Here is a 16,568-nt window from a genome sequence, read left to right as displayed (position 1 = left end):
AAATAACATGACATTCACAACAGTTGACACATGTGGACAAGCGTTACTGTTATGGAGTTATGCCCCTTTATAATTGGCCAAATTTCTGTTTAAAACTTAAATTTGCCTCATAAAAATTATAATTGATAATATTAGTTTAATGGTGTGTTAGTGACCTAATAGGATATATTGGGTCAGTAAATTCAATATTGGGTGAGAGGGTTGTTGTTTTTATGAAGGGTTGTGGTATTATTTATGTTTTGAAAGGGAAATAACTCCTCACTAACACCATATGGTAAGTTAAACCATGTATGGTTGCTAATTGTATATTTTTTAGGACACCCTATATCAAATATACATAGTGTAGTCCTTTAACCAATCATATCTCTATAAATCTATAGGAGGTAAGGTAAATGTATATATATATTATTTATTTTACAGAGAATCTGCAACCTTACAAGACCATATATTTATATTAGATACAGAAAATTTATATTTTACCTCACTGTTAAGTAAGTACCTTTTGTTTTCAATATTTTGATTGTAGAATCATATAATGAATTATGGTTGGATGAGGGAAACATGCATGCAATTCAATACTGCTGTATTTTATTTTAAGGCATAATTGAACAATCCATATTCTTACACCATAATCGGTACACAGAGTTATGGCCCTTTATTTAAAAAAAAATTTCTATCAACAAACAAATATTTCATCTGACTGCTGATAAAATCTTTGGCTGCAAATTAATTTCATGTTAGGTGCTGGCTAGATGACCCAAAAAACTCTTTAAACACATAGTTTTAATTCCTTGTTGCAACTGTTTATAAATATGAATTAAGATGTATTATCTTTTAAGAAGTTACTTTAATCTGTTTTTACAGACAATGGCAAGATGTCAATTTTGGACAGAAGTTATTCCTTATTATACGAATGCTCGTGATGCCATTATGTATAGGTTTCTTTTTGGAGAATACTGTAATGTACTTCCAGATATCAATATTTCTGAGGAATTATCTAATGTTTGTACCTATCTAGGAGATTGTGACTGTTGTAATTGTAGAAGAAGAGCAAGTACTATAGGGGCACCTAGTACCATTGATTCCTCTGATTCTCTGTTTGCATTAAGCAACAGGTTTTCAGATTCAATTGAACTTTCATGGCAATCACAGGCTGTTCCTACTTCACCATCACATTTTAGTGATAGTGAAAGTTGGATAACCTCTGATTCCAAAGACATTGAAGTTCCTCACCAACATAATGAATCATTTCCTTCAATAATTGTTGAAAGCAAGTCATTATCAGTTGATGAGGAATTAGATTTAGATCAACATTGGTTAACTGAGTCATCAAATATCTCAAAGAAATATGATGATTTAGATAGCCAATGTTTGTCTGATGGAGAACACATATTCAACCAACCCCTTTCAGAATCAGGTGGTCTAAGTTTAGGTAATGGTGAAACTCAGTGCTCAAATGATTATTTTGGTACACCATATCCAAAACTAGTTGATGCGTGTTTCAGCAATACTGAAACTCAGCCTTCCATATATTTTAAGGATGAACTACCTTCAGCAGCAGGTGTTTTAAGTTTCAGTGATACTGAAACTCAATTACCATCTGTTGTTGATGGCTTACCATCCCTAAAATTATTGGAAACAAGCTTTAGTGATGCTGAAACTCAAGCACCAGCTGGTTTTGTATATGGATTGCCTTTAGCATCAGATGAACCAAGTTTCAGTGATGCCGAGACTCAATGGCCAACTGATTTTGAAGGAGGAATACTTCGTTTCCAGAGTTTGGTAAGTGAACAGGATGAAGATAGTGATACAGATTGTTCATCCCATTCTGTTTCCCTTATCAAATTCAAGAAAATGAAGTAAAGTGGTGTAATTTTATGTGTTCATTTTATATTAATTACATTTTTAAAAATTATGTTTTGCAAAATGCAAGCAATTAGACATGTAATCAGTTTTAAATTCCAAACTTATGAGTACAATTTTTTCAATGGTTTTTACCTTGAATTATTTTTTTCTGTAATTGCATGTCTGAACAAATTGAAAAAATAAATTTCTGTTTATTTCAGGACTCTTGTTTACATCTTATTTGTCTTCTATCAATGTCTATATAAACGCTAGAGTATAACTATCATTGTGATGACGTCACATACATTTGGATTTAGATTTCTTTTACTGTACTCTGGTTTTTATGATGAAATAGCTACTTGCATTTTCCTACTATCACAACAGCTCTTTATTTTAAATAATGGTTATGAAAATATTTTAAAACTTTGTCAATTAAAATCAATGTATTTATAAATATTTTTCTGTGTTTGAAATTTTTTATCAGTCAGTCAGTTTGTTCTAAATCTGTGATATTATTTGGGTAAATTTTGAAATTGCAAACTCCTGGATATATTACACACTTTTAGCTACCAATGAAGAAAACCTAATATGGCAAATGAGCATATAATGTTTAATAATGGAAATGACTTCTAAATAGACCAGAATTATTTATATAAAGAAATTACAATTTATTTGTAAGGTGAGAAATTATTCCCAAAGCTTTTTATAAAAATCACATGCTTTTGATATTTGTTATTGCACAATATTTTCAATACATTTTACCACTATTTCAGGTTAAAAACTAATTTGGAATATGAATTATTTAAATTCTTTAACATGTTTGACATTGATTCAATGATTCAATAAGCAAAACTTATCTTAGTGGTACTGGATATTCCAACACTTATGATGTTTGCTAGAATCTTTACTTTTACAAATTGTCAGATCATTTACCAAAAATTAATTTAGAGTACAGTCCCTTTCATGAAATTGAAATTTTATGTATTTGATATTAATTTTAGTTCATATAAATAAAAGAACATGTGTTATGGGTAACATGTATAAGAGATGTTTATTTTACAATTAGAATTGACAAAATGTGTCTTACTTACAGCACACTTTTTATACAAAGGTAATAAACTTGCACATAATGGATCACGTTCCTCCTCTTCCATTTCACATGGAAACTCTCACAAATAAACATGTGATCAAATTATTTCATGAAAGTAAATCGCATTTTAGAGCAGGAAGTCAGCGTATCCTGCATAGATGGGTATGCTCTGTCTTGAATAAAAATGAAAATGAGATTCATTTAACCAGTTTAATCAAAAGAATCAAATCTGTGATTGCTAATCTTAGAAAACTAAAAACCAGACGAAGATATGAAGAAGCTGATGCCTATGAAAAACATTTATTCCAAATTCCCAAGAGATTTCACATTAAACCAACCAGCCCAAATTTGGACACTCAGCATAAACTTATCTCTCTGAAAAAGAAACTTTCGGTATTATACATACAATTGTCAAATGAAAAGAAAAAGGTGAAAAGAAAAAATATGAAAATAAAAAATTTGAAGAAAGAAATCGATTTTGTAAAAGTTTTGAACAAGAGGCCAAAATCAACAGCAAAGTACGTACAAACAGATGCAGTAAAAACATTACCCAAAATCAGCAGGGGAACCCAGTGTAATTTGACAAGGCTAGACAGCATTGAATTAAAGAATGAAATTACTTACTGGCAAAATGAAGTCATCAAAATGAATGAACCAGATCAACCTGTCATGCCTGTAACATCGGTGAAAGAAAACAGTAGAGGAAATCCATTCTCCCATAAAATCAGGGAATGTGTATTGGCATGCATTTCAAAAAATGTGCCAATGCAAAATATCTCCGATGTGATTGCCAGTATATGCCAAATTTTTCATGTAGAGGAAATAGACACTTTGCCCTCAGTTGCATCAATTCATAACATTTCACGAGAGGCCAAAGCAATATGCAATAAGCAACTTGAAGAGGCAATCAAACATTCTAACAATTTGACAATAATGAAAGATGCTACAACAAAACAAGGGAGACAATTTTATGGTGCGAAAATAAATTGCAGCACAGGAGAATTTACTTTAGGTAATTGATATTACTTTTAGTTCATGTAAAAAAAGAAGATGTGGTATGACTGTCAATGTGATATCTTTAATCTGCCATAAGATCCACAGTCTACAGTGCATAGATTAAAAATAAAATTGTTTAAGTAATACACCTGGCCATATATAGGTGAATATGCTTTGATTTAACCGTGTTAAATAAAAAGAGTCTGAGCAATGATGAACAGGAAATGTCAGTGAAAAAGTAAATTCACAAAAATACTGAACTTAAGCGTAAAATTGAAAACATAAAGTTCCTAATATAATGGCAAAATCAAATGATAAACCACATCAAACAAATGGACAATAACTTTTATATAGCTGACTTGGTACAGGCATTTTCAAATTAGAAAATTGTGGCTTGAACCTGGTTTTATAGTGCTTAACCTCTCACTTGTATGACATGCGTGAAATTTCACAAATAGGGGTACAACAACAACACGGACCCCACCAAAATAAGGGGTAGTTTCAGGTGCTCCAATAAGGAAAGCAAAAACAGCTCCACATGTGGGACATGTTATGTTGCTGATGTGGTTACAAAGCATGTAAATAGTCTAATTCGGTTGGTCACAAATAGGGTCCAACAACAACACCGACCCACCAAAATGTTCTGTCATATGATTTAGTTGTGAACTGTGAACATATCTAAGGTATCATAAAATTGATTAAAAATATGGGAAAGAAATAAAAATCAGCCAGTGGCAAATATTTCATGCATATTCATGACAAGACCGGATGAACACTTAGTATTATTATTATATGAGAATCATCAAACATATGCTTTGCAGGATTAAAAGAGATATCAAGTGGGACAGCAGAAAAATATGTTAATGCGACAATAGATATGGTCAATGAGGCTTCATCCACTAAGGAATTTGTTGGGAAATTAACAAACTGCATGACAGACAGGAGTGCAACGGAGTTAAAATCCAACAAGCTACTTAGTGAACTAAAATCCAAGGAATTGCCAAATGACAGTGAACTGAATGAGTTTCAGTGCTCCGTACACCCATTATTGCAATTTGCTGATGAAGTAGAAAAAGTTGCAAAGGAAATTGAAAAGAAGCATGATGTGAAGTTTAAGAATTTATTCAGAAACAAAGGGGAATCATACTCTCATAATTTGATACGCTGTGTTTCCAAGTTATTTCATAGTGACAAAGTTGGAGACCCCCTTTTTTGTAGAACATTTTTACGTGAAAATGATATAGTACATGTCCCGATATTAGACTTTGTGGGCAATAGGTTCAATACTCTATTTTATAATGTTTGTGGTACTTTTTGTCTTAAAGATCTGCTGACAACATACATAACTTCTTCAAAAGATAAACCGAATTTTATGCTCACATCTATTCTGCAACTATTTGAGAATGAAGTAATCACAGCAATTATACAATCTATTGGAATCATCTACATCAAAATTACTGCGCCTTATTTTTCTTTGGCATCTCAGAACAAACCTGCACTGGAAATGGCAACTACTTACAACACTTTGGTTGATGAATTAGAAAAAATCGTTAAAAATCCCGCTTTACTTTTAGATACAGAATATGTAATGTTTCCAGGTCATCCTTCTGATATTTCTACTTTTAATTTGGCAGTTTTAAAACCACTGATAGCATATTCTACAGTTGTAGAATGTCTTGGACAAATGGCATCGTCTATATTAAGTAAATGTCGAAAATTTTTCACAAATTATCTTCCAGGAGGAAAATTTCATAATCCATCTGTAAAAACAATTCAAGAGTCATCAACTTGTCCATCTAATAATATTTCTTTAGAGAGGATGATGGGACAACTCGATCGCCAAAAAAATATTTCGCCCAACATAAGTTTGACCACTATTAATGCGAAGTTAATGTTAAAAAACAACAAGACAATGGCTTGGCTAGGGGAGAAAAATGAACAGGATAAGATTATGATTATGGCCCAGGCCAGAAAAGCTGCAGAAATTTTGAAAGAAAAATCTATTGCTGATGACATAAACTTAGAACAGGAAAGGAGAGACACTATCAAAGGGAGAATTGAAGAAAAAGAGGCCAAACTAAAAAAATCACAAGAACATTTAAAAGATGTAATCAACCAAATTGAGAAAATGGGGGGGAAATGGAAAAATGAATTTGAAATGAACAGGTATATTCAGGCATTGCAGTTTAAAAAAGATAAGTTGAATGCTTTAAAAACCCAAATTATATTCCGAAAAGATGTTGAAAAACAAATTTGTGACAAAGCACTATTTCGAAAAAATTTAGATATACAGCAATTACAGAAAAATTTGATAAATTTGATGGAAGAAGAAAACAAAATTTCAAATCTTGAGAATGCCATTGTAGTTCCAATGGAGGTAGATGCAGATATCAATTTGAGTGCAATATTAAGTAACAATGACAATCCATCATCACCATTGCCAGCTCCTTCAACCATAATTTCAAACCCTGATCAGTTATCATCTATACCTGAACCATCATCATCGTCATCATCATCATCATCCGTTCCAAAACCTAATCAGTCAGCAACTCCATCGGCACCAACACAACATGAATTAATATCTAAACCACCATGCTGGTTTAACAAGAAGTACATAACCCATACTTGGGACGAGGGGTCAGAATTGACAACCTACCATGGGAAAATTGTACATTATGCCGCACGCAGAAAAACTTTTAGGGTAAAAAAAAATTTCTGATTTATCTGGCGTGCATGAAGACTCCTTGTTTCACATTTGTTTTAATGGTGTACTGAAAAATTAGACTTACATTGTCACCATGGGAAAATAATAATATAACAAATATCTCATTCCTGTCATCTCATTGAGGTGAACAAAATACCTTCCTTATTCATTGTTGAAGCATATATTCACAAATGTTTTTATTGCAATTGTTGCATGCAATTTTTAACACACACTTTATTATTAAATATATATATCATTTTACATCCAAGGTGTAGGATTACAACACATCATCACACCCAATCCCTTCACAAGTTATGGTAGGAATACAATATTTCACACATTGTATAAACTTAATTTCCAGGGTTTACACATATTTACACGTTGTAGTTATTTTATATACATTAAAAAGAAGATGTGGTATGATATTGCCAATGAGACAACTCTCCGCAAAAGACAAAAAATATATCGGTCACTGTATGCCTACAACAATGAGCATAGCCAATAAAGCGCATACTCAGCTATATAAATGCATATATATATATATATATATATATATATATATATATATATATATATATATATATATATATATATATATATATATATATATATATATATATATATATATATAGATTGTAGATACATGTATATATATATATGGGACTGCAATTATTCAGTATTTAAAAATAAATTCCAAGTCTATCTTTTTCATGTTTGTAATTCCATTATACTCAAGTACGTAAAATTTTCCCTGTTGAATATTTTAGCGACTTGTGTACAATGGAACTGGTCAAATTGAAAGTTTAATATCAAACCATATAAACTTGGACAATAAAAATTAAAACCTACTACAAAAATTTACTCTTTTATATGCTAATTAACACAATTTAATTCATTGCAATCAAATTACTGATAAGGCTGCCATAAAGAATGACTACTTCAGTCTGCTCCCCTAAGTGTAAAATAACACTAGTTTTATTTCACTGTTCAATAATACTTTCATAGCTTAAGTTGTGGCTCTGTCATTGCTTCATTCATGCTGCATTTTGTCACTATATGTTGCATTGCTTTTATATATTATGTTGCTTTGTGTTAATTTGTGTTGCTTTGTGTTAATTTATGTTGCTTTGTGTTAATTTATGTTGCTTTATGTTAGTTACCTTATGTTGCTTTGTGTTACTTAATACTGCATTTTTAAGTTGATGTTGCTTCATGTCGTTTTATGTTGCTGCTTTCAGCCAGTTAATTATTGTGTTGCTTTTGTTTTATTTTTAAATAATGATTTGAGAAAAGTTATTTGTTTACTAATACTATACAGTGTTGTGAAGTAAGACTTTGAATCTACTTTAACAAAAGCTAAAATAAGAATATATTTCTTTTGACAGGTAATATATTGGAATGAACTGGAGGGCCAAATAGAGAACACAAACCTTGAAAAGTATGACTTAACAGTGAAGGAATTGAAAAATGACATAAGTGAAGGGACTTTAAAGATTATGTAAGTGTTCTTCAATAACTATAAATTGAAATATTTTAAGATGTTATCTTTTGAAATTACAAGGAAAACTTGGACATGCAGGAGTATGTCCATGATGGAGTCAAAATGACCCTTCAAATAAAAAATATACCTTAAAAATAAAAAATTGAAAATAATGTGATGCTAAAATCTGAAGAGTTACAAATAATGTCTGAAAAACATAAAGAATCCAGAAACATGATCTCACAAAATAAGAAAAACAAATAAAAATAACATTAACAGTAACAGTACCAATTTTCCTGCACCAGATGTGCATTTCGACAATACATGTCTCATCAGTGATGCTGTTGACAAAATAGTATAAATTCAAAGCTTATATAAGGTTGAAGAGCTATAATCCAAAAGGTCAAAAAAGTATAGCCAAATCAGTGAAAGGAACCAGAGCTATATAATATATAACAAATAAACCTTCCCATTCATACAGTTTTAAGAGTGGTAATTTTAAGTTAATTTGTAGAAAAAAAACTTAGAATTTATTAAAAAAAATGTTGATGATAAAAAATATAATTCAAATATTGTATCGAAGATTATGTGATCACAATTTGTTCAATTGTTCTTTTCTGTCAACATAATGGGTTTTTTTTTATTTTTCAGATATTGATTTAAGAAAGAGACTATAGTTATTTTTAATCAAACTTTTTACAGTAAGTAATAAAAATGAATAAGAGTTATCTCTCTTTGCCAAGTCAATTTTTGGGAAATGCCTATTTGTTACTATATAAAGATCCTTCAATAACGTCCTTAAAATAGCATCCAATCAAAAAGTGTAATATTTACAATTTAGGTGAAGGTCTCCAGGTGACTATTTTATGAAGAAAAGAAGATTTTAGTAAAGTTGATTTTTTTTCCTGAAGTAGCTATCATGTGCGTTTGACTTTAAATAATCCTTTTGATATCCTTACTTTTTATTTTATAATATCTGTTTTATAACATTTTCGTTCATAACTGGTTTTAAAAACCAGAAGCTTTCGTTTAAAATAGAGTTTTAATATTATTGCAGAAGAATGAGAAGATGATAATGGATTCATTCAAATTCATATTTGATAAATTCTGCGCAATAGAAAAATGTACAAGGGTGTACCTGAAATAAATTTAATGATTGTGACTAAGTTACCAATATTGTACAGCATAATAAACCCGTTTTAATTCGAATTACACCAAGAGGGACATTTCCGATGATTAAAAAATAATTAGTAAAATCTGTCAAGTTTCATTAAAAACGGAAAACAATTCTTCACCGTAAACGATTTATCCACTTTAATTTTTTGTCGGCAAAAAAACAACAACCGGGACCTCAGGTCGGCAAACTATATTGTTACACAGGTAACTACAGATGTTAGACCACATGTTCAATAATCTGAGCTGGAATATACAATCGGTGAGTAAAAATTATCAATATTTTAAAGCATGTCTATAGAATAATCATGGGTTCATAATTTTGAAGGGAAAATGTGCACATTTGTCGGCTTACAGACCTTACAATGTGTTCTCATTGGCGGATCCAAAGGGGGGGGGGGGGGGTTCGAAGGGTTCGAACCTCCTTTGTTTTGGCCGCTCAATGCATTTAAATGGGGACATATAGTTGGACCCCCCCCCCCCCCATTTTAGAATGGCTGGATCCGCCACTGATCTATCTCAGTGTTCCAGCTAGGCCGTTTTCAGAGGGCGCGGCGCCCGCCCTTTTCCGAGTGGCGCCCTGCCTTTTTTGAAGATCGATTGCATATTAATTTGCGTATTGATATGATACGCTAATTACTAAATTTTACCTGGGGAAAAGATTATGACTTTGTTTACCACCCCAAGCTAATCAATGGTTACAACTGGTGTCATAATCTGTTGTTATAGGTAATCCGTTTGTCGGATGGGTCATTAATGATCATCAACATTAATTCGTTCAAATAGAATCGGTCAGTCGGCAATTATCTTTGAAGAAATGTGCATACAACAACTTGGGCACAATTTGCGATGTTTACCGTAGTTTCATGGAAGAAACGTAATGACAGAAAGTTGGAAAACCATTATAAACTCGTTGAAGACATTCTTTTACTTGTTTTCTGTAAAATAAACAGAAAATTCAGACGTATTTGTCATTGACTGCCTTCATTTTTGATACGAAAATAACAAAATCGGCCGCCATATTGTGATCATATTTACATCATATTTACGTACTGTTTATAATCCTCCAAAGAAGGAGCACACCCGAATAAAGAAAGATAACTCAATCTGATTTTTTTCCTAGCATTGAGTAACCCATTTACATATTCTAAAATGTGTCTCCATACTTCTTGCTTAAGAATATATATGTTTAGGTATTTATTTTGAGTTATGGGAAAAGTTAAAGAGGGTCTTAGTAGCAGTGTTGGTAGGGTGCCTTGGTCATCTTTTTCTGTATTCTTTATTTTTGATACTATTTTTCACTGTTGCTTTATATCCTAAAATTGTGAATTTACTGAGCACAGCTGTTTTGTGCTGTATTGCCATCAAGCACAGCAGGGGTAGAAAGGTGAAACTGGTAAAATGTGGTAGACCATAGAAACAGTATGAAACAGATCTCCTTTCAAAACATACTGCATATAAAGTTCAACTGTGCCAAGCAATGATAAAAAAAACTTGTGTGACAAGCTGCTTGACAAGTTTTTCAGCCTTAAAAGTAGAAAGATAGAGTTCTATATGGGCTAAAGATGTTGTTCTTGTATAACCTGTGATTCAACAAATAAACACAAATGTTTGATTAACATCTTTTATTAAAATATGCCCTTTTCATATTATCATATCGCGCGTTAAATGCCCTTTTCAGGATTGGCACCCTGCCCTTTTGAAAACCTAGCTGGAACACTGTATCTGTATCTATATTGAGATACTCCGATAGTCTATATATAGCTATGAATCGACGTTCTATATTACCACACTCGTGCATAGTTGCATGTTCCAGGGAAAATATAAGCTTTGAGCCACCTTTAAGCTTCAATGTTAAAGTTGTGCTTCATAATAAATCATTGAAAGTCATGAAGGACACCGTCCCCCCCCCCCCCCCTATTATCATGTGTATGTCATTTATTCCCTTAATTATTTTGCATACATCACCCTGAGTGGAATACATAAAAGGTTACTCTATATCTTCCCCTTTTTTGTGGGAATAATTTGGTCGATTATATAGGGAATCACTCAAGCATGACTGGATCCGTGCCCCTAAGGGCAGTCAGGGGCCCTGTCCCTTATGAAAAGTTCTGGATCTGCCACTGACCATGCTGACCTATACATCATGGAGTGTACATATTGTATGTTAATGTATTGCTAACTCGGGTCATAAATTTGCATGAAATACTTGTCACTGGACATTTTATAACCAACAACCAACCGATCTTTACATGTACGTATCCATATAAATGTGTTTCTTATCATGCTTATGCTGGATTACTAGTATTTCCCTAGTTTTGCTTTATCAGCTGATAGTTTTTGTTCTATTTAGAATGCATTGTGACGTCACGATTTCGATAAAAAAAACATGCATAGTACAAACACATATGGTTTGAACATAAAATGTTAAGAAAATTATTAATTTTAAGATTGAATAGTGACCTCTGTATTGCTAACTCGGGTCATAAATTTGCATGAAATACTTGTCACTGGACATTTTATAACCAACAACCAACCGATCTTTACATGTACGTATCCATATAAATGTGTTTCTTATCATGCTTATGCTGGATTACTAGTATTTCCCTAGTTTTGCTTTATCAGCTGATAGTTTTTGTTCTATTTAGAATGCATTGTGACGTCACGATTTCGATAAAAAAAACATGCATAGTACAAACACATATGGTTTGAACATAAAATGTTAAGAAAATTATTAATTTTAAGATTGAATAGTGACCTCTTTAGCAAGTGTCCATTTTCATTTAGATTTTAAATAATTTCTCAAATCATGGACAACAAAACATTAATATATTTGATAATAGCATGCATATGCCAGGCATTGAAAGTGAATAAATATTTTTAAAATGGTTTAAAATAGCATTAATCATCAAAATAAAACAATATTATTAAATTAATGTTCCTGAAACAAGGCACAGAGTCATAAACAGTTGCCATTTAAACACAGTTGATTAAACAAATTGTGCTAATTCAATTAGTAATTGTTTTATCATGTACTACATTGTTTAAAAAACACATATTAAAAGAGCAAAGCTAGCATCATAATTTTATTCTTTTTAGATTTAACATAGAATTTATATTGAATCACTATAATTTGTTAATACTTTGAACCCAAACTATATATTTTCATGTGAAATTTTTATATAAATTGTGCCCTGTTGGCATTGTTTTTCAAAATTCATTTGTGCCATACATGTTATCTAACTTACAAGTAGTAACATTCAATGGTCATTATCAGGCCTGGGGCCATTACATTGCAATGTAATGCATTACATTACAATTACTTTGTGATTCTTCCATTACAATTACAATTACATTTTTTCTCACATGTAATACATTACATTACAATTACTTTGCCTGTGTAATGCATTACATTACACATTACTTTTTCAATATAAAAACAAAAAGCATTTCAAAAACAGAGGTATATGTACATATGTATACAGTGTTAGGGACATAGACTTCAAATACTTAGGCTTAAATTAATATATTGTTTGTTTGCCCTTTACCGACCGACCCTATAAATTCGTTCCGCCTGAAAATCTTTTATTTGTATTTACCTGCAAGATTTTATTTTATTTTATTTTTTCGTTCCTACAAAAAATCTTATATTTGTATTTCCCGCTCAAAACTTTTTTACCGGAATCCTCGGGTTTTATCTTTATCGTATAAGGTCTAGTCCGTTTGGTATCACGTGAGCGTTTGACATGCACACTTGCATTTAGAGTTTCAAAGCATTTGTTTGAAATCAATGTTGAACACTTTGAAATCGTGATATGACATACGTTAACTCTGTATCTTTATACTTGAAGAGCAGGGTTCATTTACAAAAAAGTTCGTTTAATACAAAATTATCAACGTGTGTAGAAACTATTTTGTGTAAACGGACATTGTATTCTATGTAGGGATGGCCTTTTGTGATCCGTAGATCAGGATGATTATGTTAATGCCTTCGACCAGCATTGCTATATTATTTATATCTGATCATATCTGACATGAACCAAAGCCCCGGTCACAAAAGCCTGTAAAGTGGAGAATATTTGGCAGTAAAATCGCCCAAGTTTTCCATACAGATCCTTTATAAATGCGATGTAAAATACGTGACAATTGAGTTTAAGTCTTGTAGCATTTTTATTGGAAACATAGGCACACACGGAAATTTAAACACTAGGGACCTTTTCTACTAGTAATGTATGTCTGCCCGGACATATTTTACCAGGACAAAGTTATCTCTTACAGAAAACCTTTAGGTAGAGGTAAGCGTACAAGGTACGTAGTACAGAATATTAGTGCAAGTTAAAACTCTTCAAAGTTTCAGGCATATATAAACGTTGAAAATATGCGGCACAGCTCTAGTAGTGCATATGAATTAACTTCACATTCTACGTGATATTTTTTTTCAAAACGTAGTCCCAGAAACTTATTAGCAAAAGCAAAACAGACAAAAATGACATTATGCAGATTTTGTTTCTATAAAATAAAATATTATACCTACCTGCCTACCCATGAAAAAAAATATACCGAGCCAAGTTATTTTTTTTGGGAAAAAAATAAAATATTTTACCTATACCTACCTACCCTGTTTCAAAACATAGGGTCGGAAAAGGGCAAACAAACAATATTTTAATTTAGGCCTTAATATGTCCATTGCACTTTATCATCATAAGTGGTTTAAATGTGATGCCATTAAGAGAACAGCGATCAGTTCTGTACACCTTTCCGGCAATACTTAAAAGCCTTTCTACAGGAGCTTATGTGTGGGAAATGGCTAAATACTTGATAGCTGTATTAACCAAAGAAGAAAGGCACACTGAATTTGACTTCCATTATTCCAGTGCATTGATTGAAATTTCTTCACATGGCTCAGACAAGTAGATGTCAACATCATGTACTGCACCTTACCTGTGTCTATACCCTTTGAATGAGTAGTAGGAGGCATGAAACTGAAAAAGTCACTTTTAAGTTTCTTAGGTGGTGGTAAAAAATAAATAAATTATCATATAATTTTGTTTCTAACATTGATCACTTAATCATTAAGACATCATTAAGGATTTCAAGGGGATATAATAAATGTGTCATTAAAGGATTATCTTGTGAAATGCCTAAGGGTTCTGTGAGGACAAACATAAGTTGAGAAGATTTGATTGCAATAAAAACATTGTGATATTAATTAGGTGAAATAACAACACAGACAGGACCCAAACCACAGTTTGGTTTAAAATGTTGTTTGATATATGTGTGTGAAGTTAGCAGCCGGTTCGTTATTCGATATTCGATATTCAATATCCAACCGGCTGCTAGCAGTCGGTTGGATATTCAAAATTAAGTTGAAAATAAAAAAAGAATAATACTTAATAACATTAAAAGCTTGATTTTTATAGTTAAAAGAACTGATAAGATACGTAGGAGATAGTTTCATGACCTCTTCAAGCTGTCGCAAATTCTCGTTGTTCTCGAATATAAACCCTTTTCTAATTTGCATATTTGTCTAAATGTAATATAGATTAATGTCAATAAAAAAAAATCAAAGAGGTACAGTACGTTAATACAGGATTTTTCTTAAAAACAAAAACAAAAACCGATTACTCTAGAAAACAATTAGGATTATAAATAGAAATATTTATGGAAAGCCCATAAAAGAAATATATAGTGAAAAGCTACCTGAGACCGCTTAAATGAGGGTGAGACCCCCTAGTCTTTCAATGTTCACAAAATTTAAGTAAATCATAGACTCTGTATATATAATGGTTGTATCAGAAGGATTGCCCAGAATAATGTCATATTCGATATCTATGGAAGGCTTGTATTGTCACTTTTCAGCTAAAAATTATCAAAATTTTAGGACAAAGGGCACAGGGCAATGGTGAGAGCCCCCTAATTGCTCAATCTTTCTAATATTATGCAGACATTTAGTCAATAGGTAGATACACACGTGACTTAAAGGAATTTGGATAGACTTCCTGTCTTTAATGTTTACGGAGCGCCCAAAGTGCCAGTTGGATATTCAAAATAGATAGTGAAAAGCTACCTGAGACCGCTTAAATGAGGGTGAGACCCCCCTGGTCTTTCAATGTCCACAAAATTTAAGTAAATCATAGACTCTGTAAATATAAAGGTTGTATCAGAAGGATTGCCCAAAATAATGTCATATTCGATATCTATGGAGGGCTTGTATTGTCACTTTTCAGCTAAAAATTATCAAAATTTTAGGACAAAGGGCACAGGGCTATGGTGAGAGCCCCCTAATTGCTCAATCTTTCTAATATTATGCAGACATTTAGTCAAAAGGTAGATACACACGTGAAAAAAAGGAATTTGGGTAGACTTCCTGTCTTTAATGTTTACGGGGCGCCCAAATTGGCTGTTGGATATTCAAAATAGATAGTGAAAAGCGACCTGAGAACGGTTAAATGAGGGTGAGACCCCCCTGGTCTTTCAATGTCCACAAAATTTTAGTAAATCATAGACTCTGTATATATAAAGGTTGTATCAGAAGGATTGTCCAGAATAATGTCATATTCGATATCTATGGAGGGCTTGTATTGTCACTTTTCAGCTAAAAATTATCAACATTTTAGGACAAAGGACACAGGGCAATGGTGAGAGCCCCCTTATTTCTCACTCTTTCTAATATTTTGCAGACATTTAGTCAATAGGTAGATACACACGTGACTAAAAGGAATTTGGATAGACTTCCTGTCTTTAATGTTTACGGAGCGCCCAAAGTGCCAGTTGGATATTCAAAATAGATAGTGAAAAGCTACCTGAGACCGCTTAATTGAGGGTGAGACCCCCCTGGTCTTTCAATGTCCACAAAATTTAAGTAAATCATAGACTCTGTAAATATAAAGGTTGTATCAGAAGGATTGCCCAGAATAATGTCATATTCGATATCTATGGAGGGCTTGTATTGTCACTTTTCAGCTAAAAATTATCAAAATTTTAGGACAAAGGGCACAGGGCAATGGTGAGAGCCCCCTAACTGCTCAATCTTTCTAATATTATGCAGATATTTAGTCAATTTGTAGATACACACGTGACTAAAAGGAATTTTGGTAGACTTCCTGTCTTTAATGTTTACGGAGCACCCAAATTGGCAGTTGGATATTCAAAATAGATAGTGAAAAGCGACCTGAGACCAGTTAAATGAGGGTGAGACCCCCCTGGTCTTTCAATGTCCACAAAATTTAAATAAATCATAGACTCTATATATATAAAGGTTGTATCAGAAGGATTGACCA

The 16,568-nt window shown here is 32.2% G+C and overlaps 1 long non-coding RNA gene across 1 annotated transcript; it reads left to right on the top strand.

Moving 5' to 3' along the window:
- The first annotated feature begins 418 nt into the window (after positions 1–418).
- Positions 419–8,995, top strand: LOC143057093 (uncharacterized). Its single transcript, XR_012972631.1, has 3 exons — positions 419–491; positions 8,021–8,133; positions 8,767–8,995. It is a non-coding gene; the product is annotated as an uncharacterized LOC143057093 (long non-coding RNA).
- Positions 8,996–16,568: the final 7,573 nt, after the last annotated feature.

This window comes from Mytilus galloprovincialis, chromosome 13 (genome assembly GCF_965363235.1).
Source record: "Mytilus galloprovincialis chromosome 13, xbMytGall1.hap1.1, whole genome shotgun sequence".
Lineage (NCBI taxonomy): Eukaryota > Metazoa > Mollusca > Bivalvia > Mytilida > Mytilidae > Mytilus > Mytilus galloprovincialis.
This window is presented reverse-complemented; position numbering and strand designations above follow the sequence as displayed.